Source organism: Schistocerca nitens, chromosome 8, assembly GCF_023898315.1.
Source record: "Schistocerca nitens isolate TAMUIC-IGC-003100 chromosome 8, iqSchNite1.1, whole genome shotgun sequence".
In the NCBI taxonomy this organism is placed as follows: domain Eukaryota; kingdom Metazoa; phylum Arthropoda; class Insecta; order Orthoptera; family Acrididae; genus Schistocerca; species Schistocerca nitens.
The window spans coordinates 392,975,340-392,997,594 of record NC_064621.1 but is presented as its reverse complement, the minus strand read 5'-3'; positions in this window follow the sequence as shown (position 1 = coordinate 392,997,594).

The window sequence follows — 22,255 nt, the reverse complement described above, 5'->3', positions numbered from 1 at the left end:
TGCCACCTGCTTTCATGTTGCACGTTGACGCCGAACATAGCCGTGGCCACACTAATGTCTTCACAATACTTAATACAAGGATCGAAACGCATAAATGCAACGTGGAATAATGGAGCAGTTCAACACTCGATGTTGTCATACGTATGGTCTGGTTCAGAAGCAAGTGATCAATTTATTAAGTGACAATAATAACAGCAATATAAAATCGAAAATGAACGAAATCGCGAAATATATTTCCTACAAGAGCAAAGATGGCATTCGTCGCTAGTATCAAACACAATATTAATGAGGAAGTAATTCCTGGGTATGTACACCTGTGACACAGATGTGTGCACGGGAGTGGTAAAACCATTGTCTAGCGTACATCCTGACGTCAATTTATTGTAGAATTTTGAAGTTTTTTCATGCTCACATAGTGTGACGATTTGAAGAATGAATATCTGCTGCTTAAGCATCAGTATGGATTCCGCAAATATAGATCTCTCCAAATCTCGCTCTGTTCATCCATGAGATTCAGAGCGCAGCACGCAAATGCTCTCACATTCAAGTCGTATTTCTTGACAACCGGAACACATTAGATAGAGCTCCGAAATGTCATGTAATGAACAAAATTCACGTAATTAAGTTTGTGCGGAACCGTCAGCACCTTAGTCCTACTCCTAGCTGGTCATTTGTTTTTAATTTTTTAACCACCCTTAGGGGAACAGAGTACACTTAAGGGCTGCACGAGGTAGAAAACATGTTTCATAACGTGATAGAAGAAGAATCAGGATTCGACAGGGAAGAGATGGGGACTCCAGTATTAGAGTTTGAAAGAGCTTTGGGTGACTTAAGATCAAATAAGGCAGAAGAGATACATAACATTCCTAGGGAATTTCCAAAATTATTTGGCGAAGAGGCAGAGAAACAACTATTCGCCTTCGTGCGTAGAATGTATGAGACTGACAACGTATCATTAGACTTTCGGAATAACAGCATCAACACAATTCTGGACACAGCAAATGCCCATAGGTGCGAGAATCGTCCCACAGTCATCATGACAGCTCATGTATCCAAGTTGCTGATAAGAATGATATATAGAAGAATGGAAAAGGAAATTGAGGCTGTGTTATACGACGATCAGTTTGGCTTCGGGAAAGATAATGGCACCAGAGAGGCACTTCCGACGTTGCTGTTGATAATGAAAGCAAGACATTTCCATAGGATGAGTTCGACCAAATTAAATGGTGCCACATGCTCGAAGTTCTGGGAAAAATATGGGTAAGCTATAGGGAAAGATGGGTTATGTACAATATGTACCAGAACCAGTAGGGTACAATAACAGTGGAAGATGAAGAACTAAGAATCCTGACGAAAGAAGGTTGAAAGGGGTGTGTAGTCATTCGCCCCTACTGTTCAATCTATACATGGAAGAAGCAATGACAGAAATAAAGGAAAGGTTCTAGAGTGATTTAAAATTCAAGATGAAAGGATATCAGTGTGAAGATTCTTTGATGACATTGCTATTCTTAGTGAAAGTGAAGAATTACAGAATACGATGAAAAGAAATAACAGTGAGATGAGTACATACTATGGACGTAGAGTAAATCGAAGAAGAAAAGGAAGTAATGAGAAGTAGCAGAGATGAGAATATTGAGAAACTTCACATCATAATTGGGAATCAGGAAGTAGACCAAAAATAACCAATGATGGACAGATTAAGGAGGAGATAGAAAGCAGACTAGCACTGACAGAAAGGAAATTCTTGCCAAGAGCAGTCTGCTAGTATCAAACATAGGTCTTAATATGAGAAGGAAATGTCCGAGAATGTACTTTGGAGCACAGCATTGTATGGTAGCGAAACATGGACTGTGGGAAAACCGGAAAAAAAGAGAATCAAAGCATTTGAGATGTGCTGCTACAGAAGAGTGTTGAAAATTAAGTGGACTGACAAGGCAAGGAATTAGTAAGTTATCCGCAGAATCGGTGAGAAAAGGGATACATGGAAAACACTGATAAGAGGAAGGGACAGATTGGTTGGATATCTGTGAAGACATCACGAAATAATTTCCATGGTACTATAGGGAGCTTTAGAGGTTTAAAATTGTAGACGAAGGCAGATATTCGAATACGTCCAGCAAATTAATGAGGACGTAAGTTGTAAGTGCTACTCTGAGATGAAGATGTTGGCACAGGATAGGAATTCGTGGCGGGCCCATCAAACCAGTCAGAAGACTGACGACGTGGAAAATAAAAAGAGAGAGAGAGAGAGAGAAAGTCACCATATAAGCATCGTTTCTCAATGAATGTGTGATTATAAGTAGCATGTACTGGTCTCATTGTGCAACAAATTCTTCCAAGAAAACTTGATGAACAGGCTAGTGTTGAGGTTGGTGATACTAACTAGCACGTATGTTCATCCCTGAGCCAGTGGATATTGTTTGAGGCTCCGTGAGACTATTCATGGACTATACTATTCTCTGTAAGAAGGTTGTAACGGCTGAAGACTATAATGATACGCAGATTCGACGATTAGTGCGGAGATTAGACGTTGACCCTGGACGCAAACAATATACCGTACTGGGCATTAACAGGCGATTCACTGTCGTTAGAATACACTATCGGCAACAAATCCTTGGAAACAGAACACACAAGACTGTAATGGTATAAGGTCGCCTCCACCACGCACCGTACGGTGGTTTGCTTAGTATGTACGTAGATGGAGGTGTAAAGAATCTTAAGGAAATGTAATGCTTCCACGAATGAAGTGACTTACAAAATCGACAGGTTGTTATATACGATTAACAGAGAATATTCTACGAAGGTTGGCGAATTTCGTCATTAGTTTGTTTATTTGGCGCGAGAGAGTTATGGGAATGCTTAACAAATTTTATTGGCAGCCGGTGCTTGGGATCTGTTGTGCGTCACGAATACCTGTATTGCAGAAATTCAGAAAGCGCATGGTCGTAGAACAGTCTGACAACATACCGCTTCCTCCCAGATACGTCTTACGAAATTATCACGACAACAATATCACAGAAACTAGATGTTATACCGAACGTGATCGACAATGCCATTCAGAATGGAACAGTAAAGGAGGGACACGGTGTGGTACTGAAAATATCCTGTACCGCAATCTCCATAAGGTAGCTTGCGGAATACGTCGATTTAGATATAGGAGCAACTTCAGTTGTACAAGCGACTGGAGCGTCAGATTTTAAATTAAAGAAATGAAATGTGCTCCGAAAGTATTTGAGAAAAATCTACGCTTCCCAAATATCATAATACTAGTCTTGATATTTCCTAAATTTAATTGGCTAAAATGGTTCAAATGGCTCTGAGCACTATGGGACTTAACATCGATGGTCATCAGTCCCCTAGAACTTAGAACTACTTAAACCTAACTAACCTAAGGACAGCACACAACACCCATCCATCACGAGGCAGAGAAAATCCCTGACCCCGCCGGGAATCGAACCCGGGAACCCGGGCGTGGGAAGCGAGAACGCTACCGCACGACCACGAGATGCGGGCCTAAATTTAATTTTCTTTTCATTAAGAAATCAGAAAACATAAGAAAACGTTTGGTAGACTACCTTGCGGTACATTAGATAGCCAAAGGTAGGTAGCACAACTAGAACGACCTGTAACTGCAGCTGAATGAAGAATTAAAGAACTTCATATATACATTTATCAGAAGGACTCAGTTTACTTTCCCTTGAAGACCTTTATTTTCCATGCTATACCAAAAGCAAAATGCTGACTTCGTTTTGATGCGGCCCTGATCGTGCCATCGACACGAAGTCTTCACAAGTTTCCCCAAAGAGATAAGTTTAGCGCCACGACAGACGTTCGTGCTTCGTAAGAGGTAGGAAACTGGGCTTATACTGTATCATGGCTAGAACAGGTAATTCATTAGTCTGATGATGTAGGATTAGTGTTGGATGTTGCAGCCACTAGAGAGATTAGTTATGTAGTGGGCTATAAGCGCTATGAAACCGTTGTAAAGCGAGCCGCTTAGGGTGCACATGCTGCTGCACTATATCACAAATATGATGCCCCTGTTTGGAGCACAAAGAAAGTCAATTCTGTTCTGATAAAAGTATGTTTATACAAATATATATCAAAAATAATAGTTTCATTTTTAAGTGTATTCCATATAATGCACACGTTCTCCCATTACACAAAATTAGAGATAACCGCAAGAAAATTTAACGGCGCAGAGAAGCATACAGCGATCGGAGCTGCACTATCTTAACAACAGTGCATAGATTCATAGAGACGATGCTGATACGAAGAAAGTGCAGGAGATCAATTGTTAACATTCAAGTCCGACAAACTGTTATTGAGAGAGTTGAATTAAAAAAAATCAAGGCGTACTCGATCCAAGTGTAATTGATGAGCTCATCAAATATGGAGGAATGAAATTAAAGTTACGGTTACTTCATCTGCAATAACTTCTTCTGAAAAAAGGAAAATACTTAGAAAAGTCGTAAGTAGTTATCTTGAATACTTTTCATAAAACGTGAAACATAAAATACTGCAACGAATGTCTGCTAGAATTCATTTCGAAGAGCATTCGGGTGTTTCCAGAGACAGACAGAAAATACACAATGATATCATTCTCCGAACGTTAACTTAAGAAAAAGGTCAGTTTAATTTAGGGAAATGTGTCACATTTAGTCGCTATCAACAAAAGCTTCAGATAAAATTATCAGATATTTGTCCTTGAAAGTAAAAAGTAAAATAGAATTCTAAATTCTCAACAGAATGTAGATTGAGTAGGTCGATTAAAGAATGAAACTGAGGACGTACTAAAAATTTTAGAGATTCATGCATTTACATTTATGCGTACATTTAAAGTAAAGCTAATAAAAATAATGAAACAAAATTGTTAAGAAGACATGATATGCCATTATGGGAATATTGTAACGTTCTTTAAAAAATGAAATAATAAACTTTACGATTACGTTAATGAATGTCTGATCTGTGGAATGAGTACTGAACTCGAATTGTCGTGTTGCGTGTTGTAAGTGCAAGTGGTGTGCCTACTCTGTGTTATTGTTAGCAAAATTTTACAATAATTTGTTGGGGAATGCAACTCCCAATACCAATAAACAAATACAGTCACTGCCAAATACATTCAGACCCTTAGGCACTGAATCATGTGGCCCCGTTGAAAACTGATTACTTTGGACCCTGTGCACATAAAAAATAAATTAAAATGTCTTATCTCTAAATAAGCAACGGAGTTACGCGATATATTCTGGTCTCTCATAAAATAAAACATGAATGATATAGGCTTAGCAGTGTGCAATGCTGGCCGTAATACATGAAATTCTTTTGGCTGATAAACGAGAACATTTAAGAGAATCCAACTTCTTTAAACAATACATGACCTGGACAGGGAGGCGTTACTGATTATGGTGAATTACTAACACTGAGTTTTCTTTCAGCAAAATTATATTACAAGCTAAGTTTGGCTTTTCAAAAACATCTCACAACTGAAGTTACATTACTCACAATTGATTCACAAACAATGAGATTTAAATAGGAAGTATTATCTAAACTCATCAAACCAGTATAAATGCAAATCATCAAATTACGTATAGCTCTGTAACCAAATCTTAGAAGCATTACAAAAGTGAAATATCTAACTAGCCTTTTCATCAAGACAGTATATACATTCTGGGGTTACTCAACAATTACAAATTATCAGCCAACTCATCTACCTGTATACTAACGTGCTGGCAAAAACAAAAATCTTAATTGTTTAACAACTTTACCTTGCTTGCTTGAAGTCTTTTGCTTCCAAGTTCAACAGTATTCACAAATACGTAGATTAATCTAACAGTTGGTGGCTTCACACAGCGCACCACAGAAACTGCCTACTCCATCGTCTTTCCCTCACAGACAGCTACTACAGCTGTGCGCCCAGCACTCTCTTACTCCAATACTACAGTCTCAGACAGTCGTGCACAGTCAGCGATTCTCTTTATCGAGCCTATCAGAGACATTCAACGTTTATAGTATACTAGTTTCATTTTAATTTATTAATATTCTTATCTTATTGTGGTGCCACATACAAGTGTGCCCCAATAGGCTCTTTTCAATATTGGAAAATTTAAAAACTTCATTTAGTGTACAAACGGTATAATGTAGTCTGCTTTCGAGCGTTATTTCTTTGCGCATTTTTCCCACCTTAAGTACACCGACTGTCTATCACACCATCAAGAACATTACGATTTGTAAACCAAATTGAACATAAGTTCATCAAGCGACTAAGTATGACACCCTTTTTAGGTATCTCTCCTTCCTGAAATTCACGTTGACGCCATTGTGTACCCATTTCGTGGCGGTAGCGTAGTGCATTTTTTACACCCTAAACACTCGAAAAAGGCTTGAAAAACAAACTATTTTTGCAACGAAGAAGTAGTCCAAGTAAATACAGGCTAAGCCGAGAAATTCCATCCTCATTTAGTGTCAACACCAGCTTACCATTCTGAAATATGAACAATTATTGATACTGGTAAAAGGAGCATTCGGAAAACCAAAATAAAGTTGAAGAAGATCAGCAAAAAATTTAGTTTCGTAGATTACATCCCAAACAAGGATATAATACACACATTGCAAGTGAAACGAGAGCTAAAGTGGATCCACGAAAATGAGTCACGGTGACTATAAAGTATCGAAGAAGGCAGTTTAAATTAAGAACAACATACCGAGCCAATTCGAAAAGAGATATGGGGAGATTGCACAAGACCCATGGTGCTGGAATCGACTGCAAGCCGGATGAAATATTATGATAATGGTGGCAGAAAGAGTAACAAATATTGAGTAATATTTGTCTGGAGGCTGGATATTCTTGTTAGAGAACATTAAACCCATACATTGACAGATTTATAGTGCTTACCTTGCTGTCTCAGGATCGTATGACTGCTGTTACGATGACGTTTTCGTGCCTGAAGAAATATGTGTGACAGAGCAAGAAGATAATGACTAGTTTACGTAGAAAACGCAAACGCCACACACGAGAACAAAGCACTTTTGTGAGAAGACTGATGCACTTGTGCGCTGCGACAGTCGTTCATTACTGCCGTGAGACTAAATAGCACGGAGCTGGCCAGCTAAGCGTGGTATTAGGATCTCATCCATGAAATTGTTCCGATATAGGCGACGTAAAATGGATTGAGAGCTCAATCTAAAACGTTAAATGGCAATAAGTGCCTCCGAAATTGCTGCTGCATTAGGTCTCCTGAGATTAACAGAGGTGAGTGCCTTGGTTTTTGTGGCTAGACATCGTCAGTCGGGAACAGAGTGCATCTGTGCTCTGCCAGCCACCTAACGGTGTGTGGCAGAGAGTGCTTGCGGCACCACTATCGTTACCCCCGTTGGCTTGTTACATTCGTGAAAGGTGTATACGAAGAGCGACTGACGATAAAACCCAGGTGTGAGCTCTAATTTCTCTGGTTTTCTTGTCGTGGTCAACATAAAGAGAAGTGTATGGCAGCAAGTTATAACTTTTCCGATCTCCTTGTATCGTGCGCTCTCGGTGTTTCAACACTGAATATGTCAGTGATTCACAAGGCCTCTGTTGTACGTCTCTCCCAATACAAAATGCGCCATTGTTCTCGTTTTCTATCATTCCATCTGGTAGAGTTCGAAAACTGATGTTCCTCACTCAAGAATTAACATTATAAGTTTGCAATTATTTACGGTCAACGGAGTAGTCGAATGATAAAGACTCTACAGAGAAGATAAAATAGATACGACAATTTCTGGCTTTCGCTGTTTAGGGCTTGTAATGCGACAATGGGTATTACTAATAACAGAAATTTCTTATTAGAACTCGTATTGGACTTCTACTGCCGTATTATGACTAGTGACGTGTATGGTTATCCTTATTTTGTAAATGTTGGTGTTGAAAGTTTAAAAGCAAAGATTCAGGGACATACTGAAGAAGCTGAAACATCGTAACACGGCTGTTAAGGACAAATACCCTTCTTCGATGTTGGAAAAAGAATTAAGTAACTCGTTACCACTGTAAATTATTTTTTCATCATTTAAATAAATGTTTTGCTAAATGTAACTTATAACGATATGAGTGCAGCGGTTAAAGGAGGAGAATTAGCATTTCGAAGAAAATGTCATTCATCCGGTTGCTCAGTTTACCACAAAACATTCTAAAGAAAACACTTACAAAATGCGTGAGTTGCTATCTGCTGTAAAAAGAATGGTTGTAATGTGGTTTTAACAAAACGCAGTTGCAGTGTCAGATCTCAAAATAATTCATGAACTACTTGTTAGACGCAATACAGCATTTTAAGTGATGTTCTCTGTAGGAACTAACATGAGCTCCGAAAACAACGATCGTGTAAAACCCAACTCACTCTGTTCGTCCTCGAGACCCAGAAAATCGTGGAGACAGGAGTCAAGGTAGTGGCCGTCTTCCTTGACTGCCGGAAGGCATTCGATACAGTCCGCACGTCCGTCTAATGAACTAAGTAGAAACGTACGGAATATCAGAGCAACTGTGTGACTGGTTTGCAGAGTGCCCTGCCAACAGAACAGAGCATATCGCTCCCAGTGGAAACGTCTTCAGGCGTAGAAGTAACTATGGGCGTACCTTGATGGAGTGTTATAGGCCGATAATTTTTCGCAATATGTATAAATGACACAGTTGACAACACTGAAAGCTCAACAAGTGTTTCGGGGATGATGCTGTTGTATACAGGGAAGCAGCAACGTTAGAAAATTGTGGGGAAATCTAGGAAGATCCCCAGAAGATCGTGACCATTGATTCTCAGTATAAAGTAATGTGACGTATTGGAATACAAAGACCGAAAGGCCCAGTACTGTATGATTCCACGACTACAGAAAAACCGCTGGAGGAAGTTACTTCCATAAATTATGTAGAAGAATGCATACGAAGCGATTTATAGTGGAACGACCACATAAAACTAATCGCAAGAAAGGCAGATGTCAGAATAAGATTTATTGCAAGAATCCTCAGGAAATGTAGTCGTCAAAAATGGAGGTATCTTTCGAAAACCCGTTCAGCCATACTTCAATATTTTTCGTCAATATGTGATCTGAATCAGACAGGACTGATAGAGAAAATAGAAAAGATCCAAAGAAGAGCAGCGCATTTCATTCCAGGTCCATATAGTAGGCTTGAAGGCATTATAGGATGATAAAATAAATCCAGTTGCAGACACTGCAGTACAGGCGTTCTGCATCGCGGTGTGCTTTATTGTTAAAGTTCCAACAGCATGTGTTCCTAGAAGAGTCGACAAATATATTGCTTGTTCCCAGCATATCTCGCGAAAAACCTTTGTAGGCCAGAGAGATTAGAGTCGGCATGGCGGCTTATCGGCAATCATTATTCCCGGTTGAAGTAGGAAAAGGGGGGTGGGGGTGGGAAGTGATACTGGACCCTACAACATACACGTCAAGATGGTTTGTGAAGTAGAGATGAAGATGCAGTTGTAGAAAGGTTTTTGTGTCTGCTTCCAGTGATTAATGTCGCCAGTAACTGCCTTGCTGGAGCACCACACATGCTAACAGATCTCGCCAATAGTTTCGGCATTCTGCGCTCTACAGAAGAGGCTATTCGAGAATTTGCAGAGAAAAGCACGCTCAAAGCTTTAAAGTGATCCCAGTAAATAGTACGTTGAGTACCTACATCTACATGAATACTCTGCAATTCACAATAAAGTGCCTGGCAGAGGGTTCAATGTACCACCTTGAAGCTGCCTCTAGCGTTCCATTCTCGAAGGGCGCGCTGGAAAAACGAGAACTTAAATTTTCTGATTTCTTTTATTTTATCGTGATGACCATTTCTCCCTATGTAGGTGGGAGCCTACAGAATGTTTGGTAATCGGAGGAGAAAACTGGTGATAGAAATTTCATGAGAAGATCCCGTCGCAACGAAAAATGCCTTTGTTTTAATGATTTACGCTGCGATCCACGTATCATGTCTGTGGCACTATCTCCACTATATCACGATAGTAAAAAAAAGATCCGTCCTTCTTTGAACTTTTTCGATGTTATCCGTCAGATCCATCTGATGCGGATCCCACACCGCACAGCAGTACTCCAGAATAGGGCGGACAAGTGTAGTGTAATCAGTCTCTTTTTTAGATTTATTGACCTAAGTGTTCTGCCAATAAATCGCAGTTTTTGGTTTGCTCTACCCACAAAATTATCTATGCCATCGTTCTAATTTAGGTTATTTGTAATTGTAATCCGTTACTATTTAGTTGAATTTACAGCCTTAAGATTTGTGTGACCTATCGCGTAATCGAAATATAGCGGATTTCTTTTAATACTCATTTGAATAACTAACCACTTTTCTTTATTCAGAGTTAACTGCCACTATCCACACCATACAGATATCTAAATCAATCTGCACTTCATTTTGGTCATCTGATGAATTTACAAGACGGTAAATGACAGCATCATCTGCAAATAATCCAAGAGGGCTACTCAGCTTGTCTCGTAAGTCGTTAATATAAATCAGGATCAATAGAGAGTCTATAACACTTCCTTGGGGAACGCCGGATATTACTCATGTTTTACTCGATGACTTTCCGTCTGTTACTACGAACTGTGACCTTTCTGACAGGAAATCTCGAATCCAGTCGCACAATTGAGGTGATACGCCATAGGCATGCAGTTTGGTTAGAAGACGCTTGTGAGGAACGGTGTCGAAAGCCTTCTGGAAATCTAAAAATATGGAATCAATTTGACGTTCCCTTTCGATAGCTCTTATTACTTCATGAGTGTAAAGAGCTAGTTGTGTTTCACAAGAACGATATTTTCTGAAGCCGTGCTGACTATGTGCCAATAAATCGTTTTCTTCGAGGTACTTCCTAATGTTCGAATACAGTATATGTTCCTAAACCGTACTGCAAATCTACCTTAGTGTTATGGGCATTTAATTCAGCGGATTACTCCTTCTTCCCTTTTTGGGTATTGGTGAGGCTTGAGCAATTTTCCAGTCTGTAGGTACGGATCTTTTTGTGAGCTAGCGGTTGTATGTAATTGCTAAATATGGAGCTACTGTAGGGGCCTATCAGCATACTCTGAGAGGGACCTGAAAGGTATACAATCTGGATCGGAGGGTTTGCCTTTATTAAGTGATTTAAGCTGCTTTGTCATACCCAGGATATCTACTTCTACGTCTTTCATCTTGCCAGTTATTCATGATTGGAATTCTGGAATATTTACTTCGTCTTCTTTGGTGAAGGACTTTCGGATAACCGTGTTTAATAACTCTGCTTTAGTGACACAGTCATCAGTAAATTACCGTTGCTTTCGTGCACTAAAGGTATTTATTGCGTCTTTCCACTGGTGTTTATATATGACCAGAATCTCTTTGTGTTTTCTGCCAGATTCCGAGACAGAGTTTCATTGTGGAAATTATTGAAAGCAATTCGCATTGAAGCACGTGCTATATTTAGAACTTCTGCAAAACTTTGCCAATCTTGAGGATTTGGCGTTCTTTTAAATTTGGCATGCTTTTTCCGTTGCTTCTGCAACAGCGACCTGACCCGTTTTGTGTACCAAGGGATATCAGTATCATCACTTATTAATTTATGTGGTATACGAGTATATCTCGCAATTGTCGTTGATACTATCTCTCTGAAATAATTCCACATCTTTTCTATGCTTGGGTGATCAGATCGGAAGGACTGGAGACTGTCTCTTAAAAAGGCGTAAAGAGCACTTTTATCAACTTTTTTAAATAGATGTACTTTGAGTGTCTTTTTGATGGTTGTGGGTGTCACTGTATTCACTCTTGCATTAACTGTCTTGTGGTCGCTAATCCCTTAATCGTCATGATACTCCCTATTTGTCCAGGATTATTTGTTGCTAAGAGGTCAAGTATGCTTTCGCAACCATTTACGCTACGAGTGGGCTCATGAGCTAATTCTCCAAAATAATTTTCTGAGCAAGCATTGAGTACATTCAAAATACCTGAAATGCAAGCGAGGGAAACTACGGAAGAGAATCTGAAAAGTAACATGTTACCAGATGTCAGTCAGCAAATGCTATCAGTTGAACACCTTAACATATTACCCATATCGATCGTTGATGACTTCACTGTTTAGCGTTCTACCGCGCTAATCACATCACATTTTTAGCAAATCAACATTCATCACCCCAGGGTTCAACCATATACTCTCTCAAGATACTTCAGCATATTCAAAGGCACTAAAGGCTATTAAACATTTTCTTTAATCTGTTGTAATGGTTGTCACTTTGAACGGGCAATACATTGATACAGAGAAACAAAATTTAATTGTGTAGTGAACGTTATGAAATATTACAAGAAAATAATAGCTGGCCAACAGTAACAGGAACTGTCCTACAATACCAGTTCGCTTATTATCTAGAAAGCGCCCCCTCGAACTTAAACAAGATACATTGTATGTATGGAACCACATCATTGGTATTATGTACCCTAAACTACAAAAAAACTGCCCATACATATTTGAGCTGTACACCCACATCGGCAACTTCTGAAAGAGTGTTCCGAGAAGCAGTGTATGCTCTCTGTCAACAACGTAACAAACTTGGACGGAATTTTTCGTAAGAAAGCGTTATTTTTGCAGTCTGTGGACAAAAAGTTGTGGAATTTATAATGTAAATTATTGCTGAATTTATTGATGTATAAATATGAGACTATATGAGTTTATCTGTTGCTGCCTCGGGCATGGATGTTTGTGATGTCCTTAGGTTAGTTAGGTTTAACTAGTTCTAAGTTCTAGGGGACTAATGACCTCAGAAGTTGAGTCCCATAGTGCTCAGAGCCATTTGAACCATTTTTTTATCTGTTGCTTTTTACACCTTCCGGTAAACTCACCATTTAATACCGATGTTTTAAACATCCATTATTAGGGTCCTTGTCATCAGCTGTTGATGTGTAGAAGTCGATGATGAAATCAACAGTAACGTTCTTTCAGTCCTAATTACGTCAAATCAAGGCTTACGCATCGCACGAGCACAACCATTCACACAGGTGCAAAGTAATACCTATCGAGATAGTTGTCGCTGCGATACAGAGTGTAATGACATCGTCGTCGGATGAAGGTAAGGACTTCACTTGACTTTTCTTTCAAAATTGTTATGTTTTTGCATTAGCTACTGGAATTTGTTTGCAACAGCACCAGAGGTTAACAGTACAATGTTAATGACAAATCGAAGATGATGTATACACTGATCAGCCAAAACGTTACGACCACTGCCCACCGTCACCTTGGATGCTTCCTAGTGGCAAAAGCACGTGAGCGGTGCAGACGCAGACTGGAGATCACCCTAGCGAAGATATAGGCTGAAAATGAGGAAATCCATTGAGATAAGCGATTATGATCAAGGTGAGATTATTTTTACTTAGAGCCTGTGAACGTGTATCTCGAAAACGGCGAAGCTGGTCGAATGTTGACGTGCTACTGTCGTGAGCTGCTACAGAAAGAGATAGGAAAGTGAAACAACCACTAGGTCCTAAACGTTTGGACGTCCACAACTCTTCTCAAAACGTGGTACTCGGACGCTTGTCTGCTCCGTAAAAGATGATGATGATGTTTGGTTTGTGAGGCGCTCAACTGCACCGTCATCAGTTCCCGTATAAAATCCCAATTTTTACACAGCCCAATCTAGCCACTGTCAGGAATGATTATGATGATGATGAAATGATGAGAACAACACATACACTCAGTCCCCGGGTAGGGAAATCACCAACCCGGCAGGAAATCTAACCTGGGACCACGTGATCCAGAGGCAGCAACGCTAACCACATCTTTATTTTGTTGATCTCATTTTGTTCGTTATTGTTCGTTCAGGCCGGATGTCCCACGACTCCCGTTTAAGTTCATCGTTGACCATTGTCTCAGTTTTTTTTTTTTATTTATTTATTTTTTTTAAAGAGGGCAGTTAATCCTGTGACCGAACACGCTGAGCTACCGTACCGGAATACTAGGAGAGGTAGTGATCTGTGGCATCTCTGCTGGAAGATCACAATGGTGGTGGAAGTACAAGTGTTTTGGAGCACACCGTTCATCGTACATTGTTCAACATGAAGCTGCGCAACAGACCATCTCTACGTGTTGACATGTTGACCAAACGGCATAGTCAGTTACTAATGCAGTGATAGGGATTCGACAGTCGATCTTCGGAAACTTGTCGGCTCTTCGGTGAGTCACATTTTAGCTATAGTCGATGGTTATCTCCACAAACGCCATCACCGAGGTCAACGGCGGCCCGAAACGTGTAGCGCTATGGACGCAGGCTGATGCGATCAGTACTACGCTCTGGGAGACATTCTCCTGCGCTTGCGCTGGACTTGTGGTAGTAATCGGACACACGCTGACAGCTGCAAACCACCTGCATCCCTTCACGCTTATCATCTTCCCGGACAGCGATATTTTTCAGCAGTACAATTGTCTGTGTTTCGGAGCCAGAACTGTGCTGCAGTTATTTGAGGGGCATTATAGTGAACTGAAGTTGGTGTCTCGGTAAATCCTATGGAATCCATTTGGGTTGCCACAACGCGTCATCACCGCGTACAATAATCAGCGGCTCGTTATTTACGCAAGTTACATGACCTGTGCGTAGACTTCTAATGCCGCATACTTCCATAAGCCTGCCAACAAACTGTCGGATCCCTGATACGCAGAATCAGTGATGTATTTCGTTCAAAAGACGGACAGACAAGCTATAAAGCAGGTGCTCATAGTGTTATGTCTCATCAAAACGGTTAACTGTACAGTGTTACTGGCGAAGCGATTACGGTACATTATATATATTCGGTTGCATCGTTTTCCAGTATAAGTTTGCGAAGACAGCCTGCAGAGTGAATTGGGTGATATCAAGTCACTTTCCCTGTCTGCATTTTATATTTCTTGTTATCCTGATGAAGTCCTCGCTGTGACATTCTTCAGCATACTGCCACACATAGAATCAACGTTGATGGTACGTTTTTTTGTGTAAGCTGTGTCAAAAGCTTTCTGAAAACCTGTGAATGGCAGAAAACTTGTAATTTAGCTTCAATGCTTCGTGACATTATTCACTTACTACTTGCGAATGGTTCATCATTCTGTATCCACTTCTACAGATATTTTGTTCATCTGTCTGATAGCAATCAAATGTTTTTGTTTTTGACTATTTATGACACGCACCAGATTCTCATCAACAAAATGAACTAGCATAAAAACAGGTAGGTGTGTGGAGGTGAAGGGAACCAACTACGAACTGATCAGTGACTCGTACACAAAACAAGTCCTGAAAGTTACTGTCATCAGACAGTGGTAAAGGTCATGTGGTCGTGTTGTCATCGCGTGTCATAACAGTGGAATATAGAACACTGCATCATATCATTTTTAGCACATTATTATTAGATTGCTTTCTTGTCTGTTTGTTTGGTACAACTTTTGTAGATGATTTAAAAAAAATAGCATCCCAATGAGCTAGAGCCGAAATTTTTTAACATAGCTCCGAACTGGATCACAATGTAATATTAACTAGCTTCCTTGACAGTCTACTGGGTAGGGGTGAGGAAATTCGTTTAAAAGGTTGGATGCCCTCTACTTTTTACAATACTGGGTACGTTGATGCACTGTATCAATTTGCACGAGCTACGCGTATCAACTTGCCCCACTCTCCCCTATGTTGTGTGGGTAATATTGGGTTGCGTTCCGGACGGTATGCGTGCGGATGGGGACGGTTGTGGTGCGAGAGGTGGGAAGCAGGAATGCAATATCGTTTTCTTGTTTTTTTGGTATATATTTTGCAATCTTCCCAACGAGCAAACTAGTAATCTTAGACATGGCTCAGAAGTGCACGAAAATTCAATATTGACTCGCATTCTTGTCTGATGTGTGATAGAGGGTAATTTTTTTTGCTATTGTCATTTCCTGATGACCTAGGGACTTGAAATTTTCAACACAACTTATAACTGGATGACAGTGAAATATTAATTCGCTTTATTGTCTGGTGTGTGGCGAAGGATACGTTTTGTGTCACAACCATTTCCCCCTTTCCATGTTCCAGTTGCAAGTGGTTTGCGATAAACATGATTGACGACAAGGCTCTGAGAAACGTAGGCGCATGCAGAACATAACTTATGCATCAATAGATCACCTCCTTATTATTACACTATTTACTAACAGTTGCATTAATAGTTCACTTCGTCTCTGCATGTACGCCACGGTTAGCATTTTACTCTTACAACCATTTTCATAGCTGTTAAAAATTGAAAATCACAAATTTTCTGCATAGTTAGGTATCTGTAGGGGCTGGGAGAAGTCATTTTATACTTTTTAGTCGAATTTAAAAACGTGGTATATTAAAAATTAATTTTTATGTAAAATAGTTATTAATACTGTAAGTCTTCACCCTTAGTTACGTGCTTCATTTCATGGATATTATCGGTCAGAAGTTTAATTCACAGAAATTGTTTAACGGTAAACACGCAAATGTTAAGGGCTGAGGCAATGGGCCTTATACCCGCCAGTGTCCTGTTCGATTTAAATACAACTTGATAGTTATTCATTATCGATATTTATACTCCTAAAGTAAAAAAAAAGTGTACATTGTATAATAAAGAGTAAGCCATATACATAAATCGACCAACGTTCTCATCTCAACACTACAAGTTCTTATGAGTAAATATTTTTCGGATACCAGCTCCACTATGGTTGGTGTACTTGGAGAGCTCTCTCCTTTCGCAGTTCGCAAGAAATTAGTTTGAACATCGTATATGACATTTGTCGTTTCCTTATGGATCGCTGGAGATCGATAAGTTTGACAAATTGAACCACTTTTAACCAGAATATTACAGTTACAACATTTTAGACCAGAAGTCGTTGAGGGGACCTTCGACCTTGTTGGCGATAATGATTACACACTAGACTTGATCGCCAATTTTTTTTATTTAACTGCTCATGACGCGTTTTTGGTCACCACATCACCAGACCTGTTGCATAAGAATACAGTGTCAGACCAGACTGAGATAGTTACATTACAATAAAAGTGTGAAGCCGAATAAGATACAATTAACATCGATTCGCACCTTTTTAAAGTTCTATCAGGTTTCGTAATTAGGTTTACGAATAATAAGAAAAAGTTTTAACAATTGGGTGTAGTTCATTACAACAAATGGCTTTTATGTAAGCTGTTCTGCTCAATTTTAAGGGTACTTTGGGAATATTAGTTTCATAGCTGAAAATAAAATCAGTAACGGGTAAAGATGGAAAAGCTATTCCCAGAAGAATAATTTTTTCCTGTCTCTTATCATGGCCATCAGTCTAACATTTTTAATGTACAGTAAACAACCATAGCTTGCAAATTATTGTTTTATTACTAGTTTTGTCCTTTAGACGATTCGGCTTCAGATAATCACTGCCCCTGATGACAACAACTGCAAGATCTGAAGCTCCTTTCGGCACTATCCTCAACCCAAAGAGCTTTCTGATGTGAACCGATAATATTACTGCTTCTTTCGCGTTAGCGGTCTTGGAGACCGCACCTGGGACTTTGCATTATGGATTCAGCAGCCAGTTCTTCGTCTACCTAACGTGTTACATACCCTGACTGTAAAGATACTGTTTTAAAATGGTTTGATTCATTTTAGGAAGCGATGTTTTTTTCAGTTAATGACAACGAAATTGAATGCGAACGTGATTCAGAATCGGAACAGAGCGAAAATAAGGAAGAAATTGTTTTTCTACCTGTAAATTTCTTGAAGGAACCACGTGGTCAAAGTAATGAAAACAGCAGTGTTGATACTGAATATTTAACTAAAAGTTCTGCTGGAAGAATATTTGTCGAAACAGTATGTCGTATAGCTTATTGCTCTTAACGCCACTTCCTCGAGCAACTCAATCAATGACTGACTCCACATCACTCAAAGGACCGCCTATGTAAAAATACACGCGCCCTAAAATGAAAAAAAAGTGCTATAATGGCATGATATGTAACCCCTTATGGCGGGGGAGGGGAGGGGGGCTGCTGCGTTGATTTGGGTGGGACGGGGGGGGGGGGGTATCGTGGACATTCTGCTGCCTGGTTTGGTGTTTGGTGTGGTATCACACTCTCTTGTACCAACCTCTTTACCTAAGAGAAACGCTTGCTCCTAACGTCCTCAGTTATTTATTTCACTTATGCCAATCTCCTTACCATTACGGCTTTTAACACCTACAGATTCCTTTGGTATCATGGAATTTATTCTCCGATGAGCACTATCATGATCACCGAATGTCATCGTTAGTATCCTTACACGTTACACTTTGTCGGCGACTGCTGCGCAAACAAGTTCTCCACGTACGTATACAGAACCATTACTCTACCACGCAAGCATAGGGGTTACACTCGTCTGGTGTGAGACGTTCCCTGGGGGGTCCACCGGGGGCCGAACCGCACAATAACCCTGGGTTCGGTGTGGGGCGTCGGAGGGGTGAAGTGGACTGCGGTAGTCGTCGTGAGGTTGTGGACCACTGCCGCTGCGGCGGGGACGGAGCCTCTCCGTCGCTTCTAGGTCCCCGGTTAACATAGAATACAATACAATCCTTACACGTTGAATTTTTATTCCACTCTCGATCCTTTCTTTTGTTTCTGTCATTACTTCTTCAATTCGTAGACTGAAAAATAGGAGCGAGAGACTACATTCCTGATTTACACATTTTCTCATCAGAGCACTTCGCTTACACCTATTGTCTTGAGCATTTCGAACAGCTTCCATCATTTTTCATTTTCGAACGTATTTTCTTGGTCAACAAATTGTATCAACGTATGTTTCTCTTTCTTAGGTCTTGCCTTATCATCAGTCCCGGCTTAATTACATCTTCTCGGGAGTCTTTAACAATTAACATGCCAGGTGCGGTCTCACAGACTGCTAGCGTTTGTTGTTACTCTGTTGCTAATGCATATGGGGGTCGGGGGTAGGACATTACGGCGTTGTCTAGATGTTCTTTCCCAAAGCTGCTGTGGTTTTCTTTCGTCAGTAGTTAATTGGGCGTCATATGAACCGATAATATTACTGCTTCTTTCGTGGTAGCGGTCGTCGAGACCGCACCTGGGACTTAGTGTTATGGTTTCAGCAGCCATCTCTTCGTCTACCGTTCGTGGTACATACTCCAGATCCTCCTACATTTTGTAATCTGCTTGTGACTGACGATATATTGAGTACCATACTGAAATGGACTAATGTAAAAATAAACAAAGGACAGCCTCAGAATGATCCAAATGTTTGGAATAAAGTTGATTTAAGTTCATCCATTCGCTGTGTATTGTGTGTAGCAGGAACAAGAGTAGAAGTCGTTGCAGAACGACTGTAATAACGCAAAATATGTTCTACCTGTGACCCAAAAAAGAATAGGATTAAGCCCTATGTTTGCCATTGTTGCAAGAAGCCAATCTGCCTTGAATACTCTACAAAAATTTGCAGTGAGTGCACAGACATCGTCTGAGAAGGAAAATAAAACCAAATCAATTCTAGCGTCATTTTAATTTTTTTAATAATTTGTTGGAATTTTTTAGGCTTTTGTTATTGCATGTACAATAAACAATAAGAACATAGCAGAAAGCAAAATCTAGAGTGCAGGGTATTTGAATTATTATCATGTAATGTTAAGTTTGCTCTGTTTTCTGTTTAAATGTAGTTTTTTCACGAAAATTATTTCTAAAATTTATTTTAATGTATTTTTTGTGGGGTATCAATGTAATATTTTATATTAAAAACTAATCTGTTTCACTGAAACTGGTGAATACAATGTTTATGTTTATTATAGCGGTATGTCAGACCGCACCTAGGACAGTGCGGGACAAAAAAAAAAAAAAAAAAAAAATGATCTGGGAAGCCAAAGGTTAACTTCCTTCCATATTTTACTCTGATATAGATATTAGCTTGATTGAAAGGAAAGATCAGCTCCTTTACGAGGTGGGATTATAATTGAAATGGGCAGTATCTTTTGCTCATTGACTTTCCCAGTTTGTGACAGTTGTTTGGGTGAACCAATAGATATATCAGACGGCCCACTCCCTGGAATGACTTCCCCTTTCCTTTCGATATCGTCTTTATTTGTGAACGTTCCTCTCGAAACTTATGAGATCTGTTATTTTTCCTCTTTGAGAGCAGTCTGCCGCGTGGCGGGTATAAACGAGTGGGAAATGGAATTGGCCGGCTCCCTGTGTCTTCCGGCCGGCAGGGATTCCCGCGATAAGGACGCCCAAATGAGCTGCGCCTCACCCCCTTCCCCCCCCCCCCCCCCCCTTCAACCCCAGTCCACATTCCGCCCAGGGACGCCTCATTACGCGATCCGCAGCCACAGCCGAGCGAGCGTTTATTTGCGATTCCCGCCAGCCTGTAACAAACTGCGCCGGCGATCATAGCCGGGGAATCTAACCAATTGCGATCACATAAAATATCTCTCTGCGGGGAAGCATCTCCTGCACTGAAAAGTCAACTCATTTGTTTCAGCCGATCTGGTGTCAAACCGCAGTGCGATTTGTTACTTGAAGCTAATCAGTCAGTGGAGAACGTCTTTATTATATATTGGCCTATTTTGTTTGAAAATTTTCGAAGAAGTCAAATGTGCCTAATCTTTCGCCGTAGTCATTCTTTATCGACTCAATTACGAGTAATTTTGTGACTGTAAACGGCTCAAAGATTTTCTTTCAAATCCAATATTACAGTCACACATTGAGCCAAATGTGATTCTCTCATAATAAAGCCGATCCACCCTGTGAAGTTTACATTACACGGTGAGTCTTTTAGTTTTGCAAGACATAAATTGCATATTAATGAATACTGTTGTTTAGCGGACATTTATAATTTTAGAATCCCTTGATTCGAAATATTGAAGAACAACAGGATTAATTCGCTGCATCACTAGGCGTTCTGTTTGTCTGAATAACATGGTAGCTACAGACAAAAAATAGAACAAAAAATACAGAACATCTCTACCCAGAAGGTCGACGAGATCGTGGAGGCACATGAAGTCATTATTCTTTAACCGTCCATCACATAATAGCAAATGTCAAAACAACGCCCGAATTAATCGTAGGATTTTAAGTTACATTGAACCTTGTTTCGTAAGTTTTATGTGATTTGACATTTGATAACGATAACAGCTGAAACAACTCAATAATAATTAAGAAATTTGTGAACTGATCGTGACGTTTTTTTCACAGAATATCCACAGTGATCACGGACTCTCACACCCAGTATGTTTCCTTTATTAATTTTCTGAAGGTATTTGTGTGGAGTGTATTCTTGCAAGGAACTGAAATGTGAATAATGAACGGTTCAGACTAAATATGATTAGATACTTTTGAAATATGGTGCTATAGAATAACGCTTGAGATTAGAAGAGCAAATAGAATATCTTATGAGGAGGCACTGAATCTAATTAGGGAAAAAAGAAATTCGTGTCGCAATCATACTAAAAGAATGGATCGGTTGATAGGCTGCATTCTGAGGTATTAAGATACCGTCAGTTTGGTAATGGAGGGAAGTGTGTGTATGAGTGTGTGAGGGGGGGGGGGGGAATTGGGGGAGGGATGAAATTGTAGAGGGAGCCCAAATTGGCGACAGTGAACATGTTGCGGCTCACTCTGAAGATGGCTGAACGTTACACAGCCGAAATATTAGAAGAAGAAGGAGATTTCTTTCGGCTGCACACCCGAAACCTAATGGAACATGTTGCTAACAGTTTGATTACCGCATTATTATACCAAACCCAAACATTTCTATGATGGATACGTAACATTTTCTGTCGTAAATTGAGTTTAATGTGACACGGCATCATTATCTGAAAAATGTTAGTCGAACTAACGTATGTCGGTAATTTTAAACGATCTTTTGAGGCAGAGCTTTTGTATACTAGGATGTGGCCGAAAGATTGTGGCAAGAAGTTGTCAATAAACCACCATTTCTCCAAAAGTGTCATGAAACAATGGTAACGCCGGGGCCGGCCACTGTCGTCGAGCGGTTCTAGGCCCTTCAGTCCGCAACCACGCGGCTGCTACGGTCGCAGGTTCGAATCCTGCCTCGGGCATAGATGTGTGAGATGTCCTTAGGTTAGTTAGGTTTAAGTAGATCTAAGTGTATGGGACTAATGACCTCAGATGTTAAGTCGAATAGTCCTTAGAGCCATATTTGAAAAGCCAGGAAAATTTCAAACCTGAAGAAAAACTATGTAAAGTGATATATCCTATGAGACCTCAGACGTCATCTCACATTCCTATTTATAGAAAGATCATTCAAATTCTTTTT